Source organism: Spea bombifrons, chromosome 10 (genome assembly GCF_027358695.1).
Source record: "Spea bombifrons isolate aSpeBom1 chromosome 10, aSpeBom1.2.pri, whole genome shotgun sequence".
In the NCBI taxonomy this organism is placed as follows: domain Eukaryota; kingdom Metazoa; phylum Chordata; class Amphibia; order Anura; family Pelobatidae; genus Spea; species Spea bombifrons.
The window spans coordinates 9,038,806-9,051,670 of NC_071096.1; the positions used below are offsets into that span (position 1 = coordinate 9,038,806).

Consider the following 12,865-nt stretch of genomic DNA (forward strand, 5'->3'; position numbering starts at 1 on the left):
TTATGTGTGCATTTATTATTTAATTTGAAGGTGATACATTGAGATAGAGAAACAATGTTTTATGTAGGTATATCCACCTATATATAGATTAGTTTCACCTATATGTATATATTATTGTTTATGTGTAGAAGAGGAAATATGCATTATATTGGATCATGCATATCCCCATTCTGCTCCCCAGATCATACAATAACCTGTGTATCCTGCACTAAAGCTGCCTGAGTGTTCCTAACATCATCTGCTGAATCAAATTTCAGATTTATAACACTAATTCTGGATATTTGAGCTAATCTCATTACTCTAATACTAAGAGAAGGCACAGGATGGGATAATTCAGTTTACAAGATATTTTTTAATAAATTTAACTTTGGAAAAAAAAAATCATGTACACATTTCTAACAATAAGGACTGAAACATGGTAAAAAGATTTGAATTTTAATTTGCAACCAGTCACATAAATTAATAAATACAAATTCTTACATTGAATTTCTTTCTTCTTACATTATTGTATAAACATTACTTTAATGGTACTCCTCACAGTGTGTGTTTCTCTTGAGGAAGTTTGCCCTGGGATAACCTCTGCAATAAAGTGCCTCCAGTGCCCAAGATACTGGTAGGAGGAACCCCTAAACAGAATGATTTAAAAAAGTGGGACAAACTAATAGTACATATGTATAGGAAGATCTCCACTCCAGTATAATTATTTTATGTATTTATTTATTAATTGTAAATTAAAGTTTATAGAAGAGTTTTACAGAATATTTTAGAATGAAATGTTGTATACAGAGTAACATGGAAAGGAAATTCAATAAATACTTATTTTTAATGATATATATATATATATATATATATATATATATATATATATATATATATATATATATATATATGTTTGTTTTATCATTATCGTCTATTTTTCCGTGATTTTAATTTTTTTTAAATCACATAAATATTTTTTTCCTGTTAGCATGGCTGCCAGTGCCCATTTCCCCCTTTCTTTCATACTATCTCCCCTGTGGAGTCCAGACGCTATTAGTGTTCTATTAAGTGCATAGTATTTTAAAATAATGTTTATGAAATTTTAATACCTTAATTTAAGTCCCATCTCTCAGTCACGTGGTAACTGTCTTTTTTAAAATATTTTTTTTAAAATATTTTTTTTTTATTTTTTTTCCTCTTTTCTCTAGCTAGATTCCGGTTTTTCAATCAAGCTAATATATTGTGACTGGTCTCCTCTCCTGTGACAAACCCTTGCAGCTGCCTCTAAATCAATAGATGTCAAAGAAATATGAAAACAATCATGACAACGAACTTAAATCCTGGCTGAGCTGCATGTTTAAAAAAAAAAAAAAAAAATCACAAGGCTGTGGATTAATTTTTTTTCTATAAATTTAACTCATATTTTAACCAGTACCTTTTTTCCCAGCAGATAGTGGTACATCTGTTGGGTTTGTCATGTAATTTGTAATTACTACCCTTCATGTGGTCCAATGCCTTGAACCATCTTTAATTAAAGGCATAATTAAGGAAGATCTAAAGAAGGACAATTAGCAGATGGTCTGTCTTCCCTTACCGCTTATTTACATGGAACGTCAGTTGTTAATCTGACCATCTAGAAATTCATTTAGATCAGGATTTTATACAGTGCACAGACCCATAGAGAGATATAAAGATCTAGACATATATTTTTCACACTTTTCCTGATATTCACAGAGGGGGGAAAAAATCACGTTGTAGAGCAATTTTTAAACATGTTTTGGGGGTTTAATTAGTAAAAATTTGATGAGGACACTTATTAATCCGACCATCTAGAAATTAATTTAGATCAGATTTTACACATCAGACTTGTTTACATTGCACAGATCCACAGATTGGTATAGAGATACAAAAAATGTATAGACAGATTTTACATTTTCCTTTATAAAATGTATAAAATTACAGTTCCTATGTCAATATGAAAACAGTTGTAAATTACATTAAAAATGTGATAAGCACAGTTATTCATCTGACCATCTAGACACATATTGCGATAAAAAGATCATATTTACACTTTCTAGAACGTTTTTTAGTATATATATATATATATATATATATATATATATATATATATATATATATATATATATATGGCTTTTCACCATTGTAGAAGCACTACAACTTGCTAGATAATTTCTTGGTGTTATGAGAAGACTTTTCTGCAAGATTTACATTTTTTGCCAACTTAATTTATCCAGATTAATATATTTTAATGTATTCATGCAAATACTGGCAGAGACTCTTTTATAGTTTCAATAATTGGTTAATCATACTTATCATTCTTATATCAGCAGTGAAGAACAAGTTGGTAGAGACCCCATTAAGTCAGGAGTGAAATGTTTTCTTCCAGACTGTGCAGTATAATAATATATAGTGATCTGGAGCAGTCACATTTCATTTGCATCTACACCTTGAAGTTGCAAAGAACATTACTGGAGAAGAAAAAAATATGAATAATTCAATGAAGTACAGAATTATGTATTAGCACACAATTTCTAGGAACAGTAGACAGACAGTAAGCAAGAAAATAAAATTATTTTAGTTGCATTCCCAATGTTGCATTATTTGAGAGGATCTTATTCAAAGTAAGGCAGAAATACACTGTAATCATTCCAATTATCTTCAAGATATTTTCTGTGGGACACAAGTTGTCAAAGATAAGATAGTAGATTCTTGCTGCTCCTTGCTTCCATTTTCCAGACGGTTTGTTCTTCTTGCTGCTTGACTAAGTTTGGGTTTTTTGCATAGTCGAATGGCCTTGGAGTTTCCTTTACCATGGAGCTTCTTTATAACACACTGAGACAGAATTGGTGTGGAGAATATCACAAGGTCTGGTGCAATCCTCAATGCAACCTTCGGGGGTTTAATGTATAACAGGATCATCTGATTTTCATACAATAATGATACAAAGGAAATTATGTTTCATAACATGATTCAACCTGATATTCGCATTTTTTTTTTTATTTCTGAAAAATACCAATATATTAACGCTGGCTAAATCATGTGGTTTTTCAATAATGGTGTAAGAAAAATACATATGTAAGGGTGTGCTAACAAATACATTCTTAGGAGTAAGAAAATAAACACACATATATATATGTATATATATGTATATATATATATGTAATACATTCTTAAGAAATATATTCTTAAGGAGTAAAGGAGAATATATGTATATATATACATACATGTATATATAAATATATATATCTATAAATATATATATATATATATATATATATATATATAAATATATATATATAAATATATATATATATATATATATATAAATATATATATATATATATATATATATATATATATATATAAATATATATATATATATATATATATATATATATATATATATATATATATATATATATATATATATACGTGTTGGAATCTGTGCTTGAGACAAGGAGGCATTTGGGGGCAGTGTGGCTCCACGAATACCTGATTACTTATCCTCTGACAAGCACAGGTGAGTTTATGTTGGATACAATAGAAGCATAATCCAGACAAATATAACACTAATCCATTAACTGTATGAGTGCCATCCAGCTGACACATACTGTTTTGCAAAGTTCACGAATCCTAAAGCTCACACTGTGTTTAATTTATCTGCAAGGCTATTTTGTCTCAGTTATTTAAAGAAAACTCATACATAGGTTTTTAGGAAGGAATCACTAAAGTGTTAATTGTTTATGTTGTTGTGCTTGTTAGTACCTGGTAAATAGGGTCCCTCCACGGATCATTATGCCTTCTCCTGTTCAGCTCCATCACTGATAATACCCTGAGCATCTGTATTTTGGTTTTTACCAAAACCCTTAAATTATCTCAATATCACAGTGTTCTAGAGGCTGTTTACATACAATAACTGTCACCTCAAAGGTTGAAGCCCTGCCAGGCTCAAGTTGTAAATGAACAGGCTTTGGAAGACTCTGATATTATATTTGTGAAAAGTTCTTTTATTGCAGCTTCAATACTTTTTCTAACGAATCATTTGGTCTTTTCTATTTAATTGTGATAGACAATTAGCCATCCTGTATACACCAGTTGCATGTAACCAAGCATTAAACTGGGTTTTATTTCAAGTTAATTTAGCATGGCTGTTTTGTATAACTTTACCATGTAAGAAACAGGTTTTGTAACAAGAAATAGGTGCAATTTTGGAAGGAGTTGTATTTCTTTTGGTTTTGTGCACAGCAAGGCATCTCTTCTCTGTAGAGAAAGAAGTGTGCTGGCCAAGAGGACCACATCTTATTACCTAGCACCTGGAGACTTCAGAAAAGAAAAAAATTAGCATTGATATAGATTTAGTTGAAATGTAATCTTTTAAATCTATCCAAGATTCTGGGACATAATTACAATTTGGTTGAAATTGCCAAGGGGTCAGCATCTCAAAGGACCTATGGGCTTGATTTACTAACAATAGTAACATAAAAAAATAGTGTTTGAGATTATAATGTTAATATATTCAGCCACAAGGGAGCTGAAGTAATGCAATCCATTCACTATAGGTTTATTTCCATGATGTGGTTTCTAATCCTTTCTAGTTGTTAATTACAAAAAGAAAAAAAAATGTGCTGAAAATGACACAAGCAGGACTAATCGATTGTAATATAGGATTGTCTGGAGTTCTCTCTTTGATCTATATGTGATTAGAACACACTCGTATATACATACTGGTTGAAGATCGCTGTATCATTGAAATGTAGCGTTTCGGTTCCGAGAGGGTATTCATCAGAGAGTAGTCTAAAAAGGCTTAAAATTCAGGTGTGGGGAGGCAGATAGATAGATAGATGTAATAGACAGGTACATCAAATCATAGTGTATATATATTTATATATATATATATATATGTATATATATATATATATATAGCCAATTATTGTAATTATGCTACCTTACTTTATATGTTCTCTTACAAAAAATAATTAATAACTTAATGAATTAAGTCTTCTGATAATATATGAATCTTAAATCCTGCACTACCTGATTGCAGGCAGGGAAAGTACTTTACTTTACAGATCCCTTTCTTCGCATGTTTATATCACCCTTTTAATCCGTTTTAATCCAAAGTAGTTTTGGAATATCATTTAACCCATTGTGTGCCAGAAGTGACTGTAGTAATGGGCTGCATTTATCTAAATATATATGTGTACTTCTAAATGTTTCCGGGGCACAGGGCAGATACTGTCGGTTTATTACCCCAGTGTGTGTGTTACACAAACATTATTTGCACCTATTGGGGTTAGTGCTGAGTGCTGCAGCTGCCAGCTGTATAGTCATTCGGTGTCCGGTTTAATCATTGTGTTTGTGAACTCACATGTAAAGACACAACTTGTGATGCGAGGGCTCTGCCTGTTCACCTGATGACACTTTGTGTACAGAAATAATGTCAATAGCAGAGGATGTGGAGTTGGGGACACTGATACAGGGGCCACAGGGGCATCACCCCGTGTATGCCCTCAACTATATATCCAGAAGAATAACATATACTGGGCATGGGTAACACTGATACAGGAGCCACAAGCACTTAACCCTGTTTATGCCCACAACCATATATCCAGAATAATAATAATATATACTGGGCATGGATAACACTGATGCAGGAGCCACGGGCACTTAACCCATTGTATGCCCTTACCTATATTTCCATATCAATATGATATACTAGGCATGAGTAACACTGATACAAGAGCCACATGCACCTTACCCTTTGTATGCCCTCATCTACATATCCTTGATAATATTTTACAAAGTATACTTTTCATAAATAAGGAAATAATTAGGTATACAATATGTGTGTGTGTTTCTATGTGTGTAATAATATGTTATACTATATAATATATCTATTCAATCCAGATATATCATCCATAACTATTAGGAGCGTTTAACCCTTTAGTTTCCTCTAGTGTTCAGATTACTTCCAGCAAACCAACTATGGTCATACAAGCGAGGATGATAGCACAGCGTAAGCGTAACACAAACACACACACCAACACATGAACACTCTATTTAAGATCACCCTTCCATGGAAAAAGGACATAAGATATATTATTTCTATAAGCTTGATTTTATACACATTGAAGAATTATAGAATTATGTATCGGTGATCAGGTTAATGCATATTTTCAGACAGAATAAGTTCGCTGTATTGTGCAAAAAGTGAATTAAATGTAATCTAATGTAAACTATGCCCTGTTACTGTATATATCTATATATATATATAGATCTATATATATATATAGATAGATATATATATAGATATATATAGATATATATATATCGCTTACCCAAAGCCAACCATCCGGCCTATTAGTGAGTATATAAATGAATATTCATTGCCCTAGTGTTTGTCTTGCAGCACAGATCGTGTTATGACATACAGACAGTGCAGAGCTGGAACAATTAATTACACAACCAAACTCAGCCGACCTTTAAAAGGGATTCTGTTTATTGTCCCCCTGTGTAACCTGTAAGCCATGAGACATGGCAGTGATTAGCACTTATTAAATAACTATGTATTATATATATTAGATATACTATATAATATATATTGTAAAAAACATATAGTTATATATATATATATATATATACACACAATATATGAGATCGGTATTTATACAAATCCATTACATATAACTATATGTTTTTTACAATATATATTATGCACACATAAATACAAGTATAGTTCTATTTATTATATTTATTATATTTATTATTATATTAATTTACATTGTTTATAAATTAATATTGTATATACTACATAGAGTCCTAATAATACTTAAGTGTATGCCTGGGTTTCCTTTTAGAATATATTTGAAGGTGAAATTAGTTCAAACTGCATTGGTTTCATAAAAATAAATATTAGAGCAGAAAGGAGCAGGGTTGTAAAAAGCATTATCAATGAAAGGAATGTAAGCAAGGCAGGTAAGAAGGGGGAGAGAACAGGTCATTGGGAGGAGAGGGCACAGGTCATAATGAGAAAATCAAGAAGAGAGAGTGAAGAAGGGGCATTTGATAGAATAACACAGCAAGAGAGGCTCCATAAAAAATATCTAAAATATAAACAAAAAATATATTTTTAAGCATAATTCTCCATCATTCCCCAAACTCAAATGCATTAGCTTTTCTTCTTTCAGTTGCTCTAAACCCCCACCACCCAAATTCACCCTGTTGGCAGACAGGACCCCAAATGCTGGGCTACATGCCTTAAATCCCCAGCTGGAAATATCACCAGCTCCAGTGGAACAAGTGGATTCCAAATATCCCGGGTCCATCCAGCAGGAAAACCCAAATGCATATATTAGATGCCCCCTCATCTTATATGTAACAGCAATATATATGTTAATTGAAAACTTCTGAATGTAAAACATGCATGTGGCAAGTTATAATTTCCCATGTCAATGTCTGCATCCCTTGTTTTCTTCCACCCCTTTGCCTTGTGTTCTTGTCATGTAACAGCTGGAAGTATGCGTTGACTTCCTATGTGATGGCACAGAAATGACAAATGCTCTGTTTTATCCATACAATTTATTGCATTATTGCAGCCAGCACGAATCATCACAATCAATCAGAAGGGAGTCCACTTGGCAGGTGTCAATCTTGGGCTGTTTTTGGAAGTTTCAGCCTATATTTAATCCAATTACAGGGGTCAAGGCATAAGTGAAAATCCCCTTGTTAGAATTCGTATCTGATTCAAGATTTTTAGGGGGAAAAAGTCATTTTGATCACATGGGTGGACAGGGAGAGGTTGGTCATTGGAAATCTTTTTTTCTTTTCTGGATTTGAATTATACATCAGATTTCTATTAAATATGTATTGGAGTCAGGATTGTTAGGAGTTGTTTTGTGCAAATGAAAGATCTTGTTATTTTGTTAAAGGAGAGAGGAGCTTAATGATGGGAGATTTTTACGCTCACTGCGCTTTCAAATACAATTGGAGATCGAACTTAGTGATGTCAGGCTGAGCCAAAGTGAATTTTTAACATCCAGGACGTGGCTGTCGAGTTTCTGTGCATTGCCTCCAATCACCCCCAGGGAATCCAGCTAATGCCTCAGTCTAGAGCAAGAATAAGGGAGAGAGAGAAAAAAAAAAACAAATCAAACATTGGACAGACCCAGGCTTATTATTAAAATATTTTAATGCAAGGCACAGAGTGAGAAGTCAGGACAAATTGCATAAATCCAGATCCGAATTATAAATGTATCTGCAATAAAAATTACATTATATATATATATATATAATTAATTGATTTTTTCCCCCGAATTCTCACTCTGTACCTTGCATTAAAATGTTTTACAAATTGGAATACTGTGATAGAGAGCAATATCCTTTTTTTCACACGTCATGACCTTTAGTTTAACCTTTTCATTGCCTCAGTGCCTAAGAATGCAACTCAATGTAGCAAATCCTTATGTTAACAGTGGAATTCGTGCATCAGCAGCGAGGGGGTTAATTCGCTACGATGCATTAGGTTAAAAAAAAGTAACTTACTACAATGCTTAAGGATATAATGAAAAATAACATACTATTGGTAATCTGTGAAACATTGTATAGTATTATAATAACATAAAAATAACAAATAAAACAAGGGATAAATGTGTAAATATAAATACAATGTAATTATTTGCAGATAGGGCACAGTGCCATGTATGCGTGGCAGTGATTTTTAGTGCAATCAGTGTGGATACAGCAGGTCAGATAAGCACAATGACACTTATCAGAATGCCACTTACCGTTTGGTTGTGGGGTTATACAAATTCACAGTTTTATTTCGCCTTCCCAGGTAGACCCATCAAGATAAGTGTGTCTTGTACCCATTCCAGGGACCCTGTACCTTCCGAGTAGTGGGGATGGAGCTTCTTCTCCAATCTGTGCCATGCCACAGTAAACAAATTGTCCTGATGTGCTTATTATTATTGCTGGGATTATGCTTGGATAGAGAATTAGAGCTCATTATATAGAGTCTGTGCTGAGAATTGCTCAGTCTATGTGAAAGCAATGGGTTCTGAGGCATCCTTCAAAACATCAAATCAACAGAATAATTGAAATGTACATTATACACACATACTCTGCGTCTCTCTTCATCATTTTTAATGTGTGAGAATCTAAGACGGTTTATACAGAGATCCCAAACTGGCATTAACCTTTTCGGTGTTAGTTTAGGCATATAAACAAATTATGTTGCATTACCCTTGGCAATGGAAGGGTTAATTAACTATTCACCCAGAGTCCAAGGGCAGTCACTGCTAGCTCCAGACAACTTCAGATGTCTCATCACCCCTAGACTCACTGTGACTAGTTAGGAGTGCTGAGAGTTGCTGTTGACAAACAAGTGAATTGATCTATCTATATGTAATCCCTGGTTTGCCAAGGTGTAAAAGATTCTATATCTTTACCCAGTAATCCTTTCCTGGGTGTAAACAGGCACTAAATTCAATTTCACTATGAAATGACACACATTTTTATTGTGAAAAAGAGGCTTTTTAAATGTTTACATAATTTCCACAGCAAGGGTATAATAACACTTAAATAAACTAGATATAAAATTTAGGGTCTGTGTTTAATATCACATTAAGCCAGTTTATAAATTGTACATAAAGCTATTACCAAATGTTTCATCTCCTTTGAAATATATATTGGCAAATAAATATGTGTCTTTTGGCAATTCAAAAAGAGCAGTGTGATGGGAGCCAAAGGGGCATTGAAAAAATCCTTGGTGGTGCTGGGAGGTGTAAATTATTTTGGCATTGAGATTGCAAGCAGCAGTGCTTGAAATGCTGTGGCAGCCACCATGGGGTTAATGTGACCCACTCCCCTTGGCTCTTCTCTGGCTACCTAGATACTGATTTAAAAAAAGTCTAAAACCCTCAACCCCTTGTGATATTGGTCTGGCTGCTGTGTACAGGAGACCAGGCCAGGCAGACTTTGCTTCACGCTTCATCAGGCTTTGGAGAGCCCTGTGCTGGGGATGGAAGGCATGGCAGCACCTGGTCCATATTTAGGACCTTCTTGTTTTATTGACAGCCAGATAAGCAGGCAGGAGCCGTGGTGTTTCCAGTGCTGCTTTCAAGAACCCTGCTGGGTTGCAGGGATCCTGAGTCCCTTAATGGCAACAAGTCCAAATAATCAGTAAAGCACCTTTCTGACAGCTCTCTCCCAGTGAAACATTAGCCATGAGCTTCCTGAGAGACCTGCCCGTATCTGTACCTCTCTACTGTGTAATGCGAGCAAACAAAGTGACCTCCTCTACACGTTAACCAGACGGTCGCTAAGAGAGAGCAGCAGGGTTCTCTATAACTCTATACTTCTGTACTTCTGTATGTGTATATATATGCATTTAATAAATCCAGTATATAAAAAACAGCCTTCATCATCTGCATATTCATCTATTTGTCCAAGAAAATTATATGGATAAATATATCCATATAATTATTTGCCTGGTACAATATATATATATATATATTCTCCAATATATATATATATCTATATTCTCCAATCTGTGCCATTATATATATATATATATATATATACGCAGAATTGAAATTATATTATCCATTATTATGGAATGAATAGATCGATAAGGGCATACACAGGGTTAAACGCTCCTAATAGATATGGATGACATATCTGGATTGAATAGATATATTATAGTTAGTATAATATATTAATACACACACATATATACACACATACACACATGCACACATACCTATTTTTTTCCTTATTTATTAAAACTATACTTTGTACCATATGTAGATGAGGGCATACAAAGGGTGAGGTGCCTGTGGCTCTTATATCAGTGTCTAGTATATCATATTGATATGGATATATAGGTAAGGGCATACACTGGGTTAAGTGCCTGTGGCTCTTGTATCAGTGTTGCCCATGTCCAGTATATTTTATTATTCTGGATATATAGTTGAGGGCATACACGGGGTGATGCCCCTGTGACCCCTGTATCAGTGTCCCCAACTCCACATCCTCTGTTAATGACATTATTTCTGTACACAAAGTGTCATCAGGTGAACAGGCAGAGCCCTCGCATCACAAGTTGTGTCTTTACATGTGAGTTCACAAACACAATGATTAAACCGGACACCGAATGACTATACAGCTGGCAGCTGCAGCACTCAGCACCAACCCCAATAGGTGCAAATAATGTTTGTGTAACACACACACTGGGGTAATAAACCGACAGTATCTGCCCTGTGCCCCAGCAACATTTAGAAGGACACATATATATTTAAATAAGTGCAGTCCATTATTACTCTTCTGCCTGGCACACAATGGGTTAAAAGATATTCCAAAACTACTTAACGGATTAAAAAAGTGATATAAACATGCGAATTGTTTATATCACCTAAAGTGTCTAAGTAATTCAGGATTTGAGATTCTTAAGGAAGTTATAGCATCATAAGAAGTAAATCAGAGTATTAATTACGCTTGGGATGGGAGCATGTAATGTAAAGTAGCATTATCGCTTTAATGATTCGTGATTTTGTGGCAAAGTGTGGAGAATGCAAACTATTCTATAACCTTGTTTCTGGTTTATTTATTCATAGGGATAGCACAGGGCTGAGTGAGGCTTAGAGAGAACTGAGCCTTGTTTAGGCTCAATAATGCAAGTAACGAACCAAAAGTAAAAGTAGGATTTTCTACCTGACTACAGACATTCAGAACAGAAATGGAGACCCAAAACATTAAGCAGATCGCTGCTGGAATCATCACAAAAGCTTCATTTACCTCCATATAGAGGGATACATGGTGCCTACAACACGTCTGGTTTATAATGCAATAAACACATAATTACTAGGGCAACTTTTACATATTTACAGAAATAGACAGAAAATCACATTTTTTTCTTCTGAAATATTACTTGCTCCTGAATTTTTGCTGTAAGGATTCATTGAGACATTTGCTACAGAATTAAATTAAACAAAATTCAACAATTGTATCATTTTGCTCCAGGTTAAAATACATATACTGAATATATATGGTTACATTAAGAATTAAGAAAATATATATATATATACACACACACACACACACACACACACACATATATATATATATATATATATATATATATATATATATATATATATATATATATATATATATATATATATATATATAATAGTTTGAATGCACTTAATAACCATGGACGGTTGGGATAGATATTTCTTTATTTGAACAGTTTCCAATAGGTTTGATCTTCGACTTCTGTCCCCTGTGACGTCAGATGTGCTGAATAGCCAATCAGGGCGGGGCTAGTATTGATATTAAGGGAAAGTTGGAGCTATGTAGATGCCCTCCCTTTTCCCTGTCACTGACATTTAAACTGTGTGGCAGATTCTTGTGTGGAAATTGGAGATCAAACCTGCCAGATTTCAACTATCAAGGAAAGAAAACTCCTGAAACTGAGAGATCATGTGAATCTGTCTTCACAGGCTCAAACAGGTAATAGACTGTGCTAATACTTGGTAAATAATGTTAATCTCTTTCAATATTGTGTTTGATTGCTGCAATAGCCCATGTTATTATTAACTTTAGTACCTTCAAAATCATTCCTTCAATTGCAGTGGCCTAAAAAGTTTTTCTGTTATTTAAAACTATAAATGATTTATTTAATAGATTTGTCTGGTGAAAAATTGTTATTTTTAGTTGCTGTGTTGCTAGACTTAAATGGAAGAATTCCACATGTTTAAGAAACTTCTAGACAGAGAAAATTAAATAAAGAAATAACTCTCACCTTTAAGAAGTGTTAAAGCACAAAAGAGTCTCTTAAAATATCTGGTTCTGAAATGTTGGAATG

At 33.7% G+C, this 12,865-nt stretch overlaps 1 long non-coding RNA gene across 1 annotated transcript; it reads right to left on the reverse strand.

Moving 5' to 3' along the window:
* Positions 1 to 7,563: 7,563 nt before the first annotated feature.
* Positions 7,564 to 9,013, reverse strand: LOC128467072 (uncharacterized). The gene is made up of 2 exons (XR_008345683.1): positions 8,784 to 9,013; positions 7,564 to 8,106 (listed from the first exon to the last, which is right to left on the reverse strand). It is a non-coding gene; the product is annotated as an uncharacterized LOC128467072 (long non-coding RNA).
* Positions 9,014 to 12,865: the final 3,852 nt, after the last annotated feature.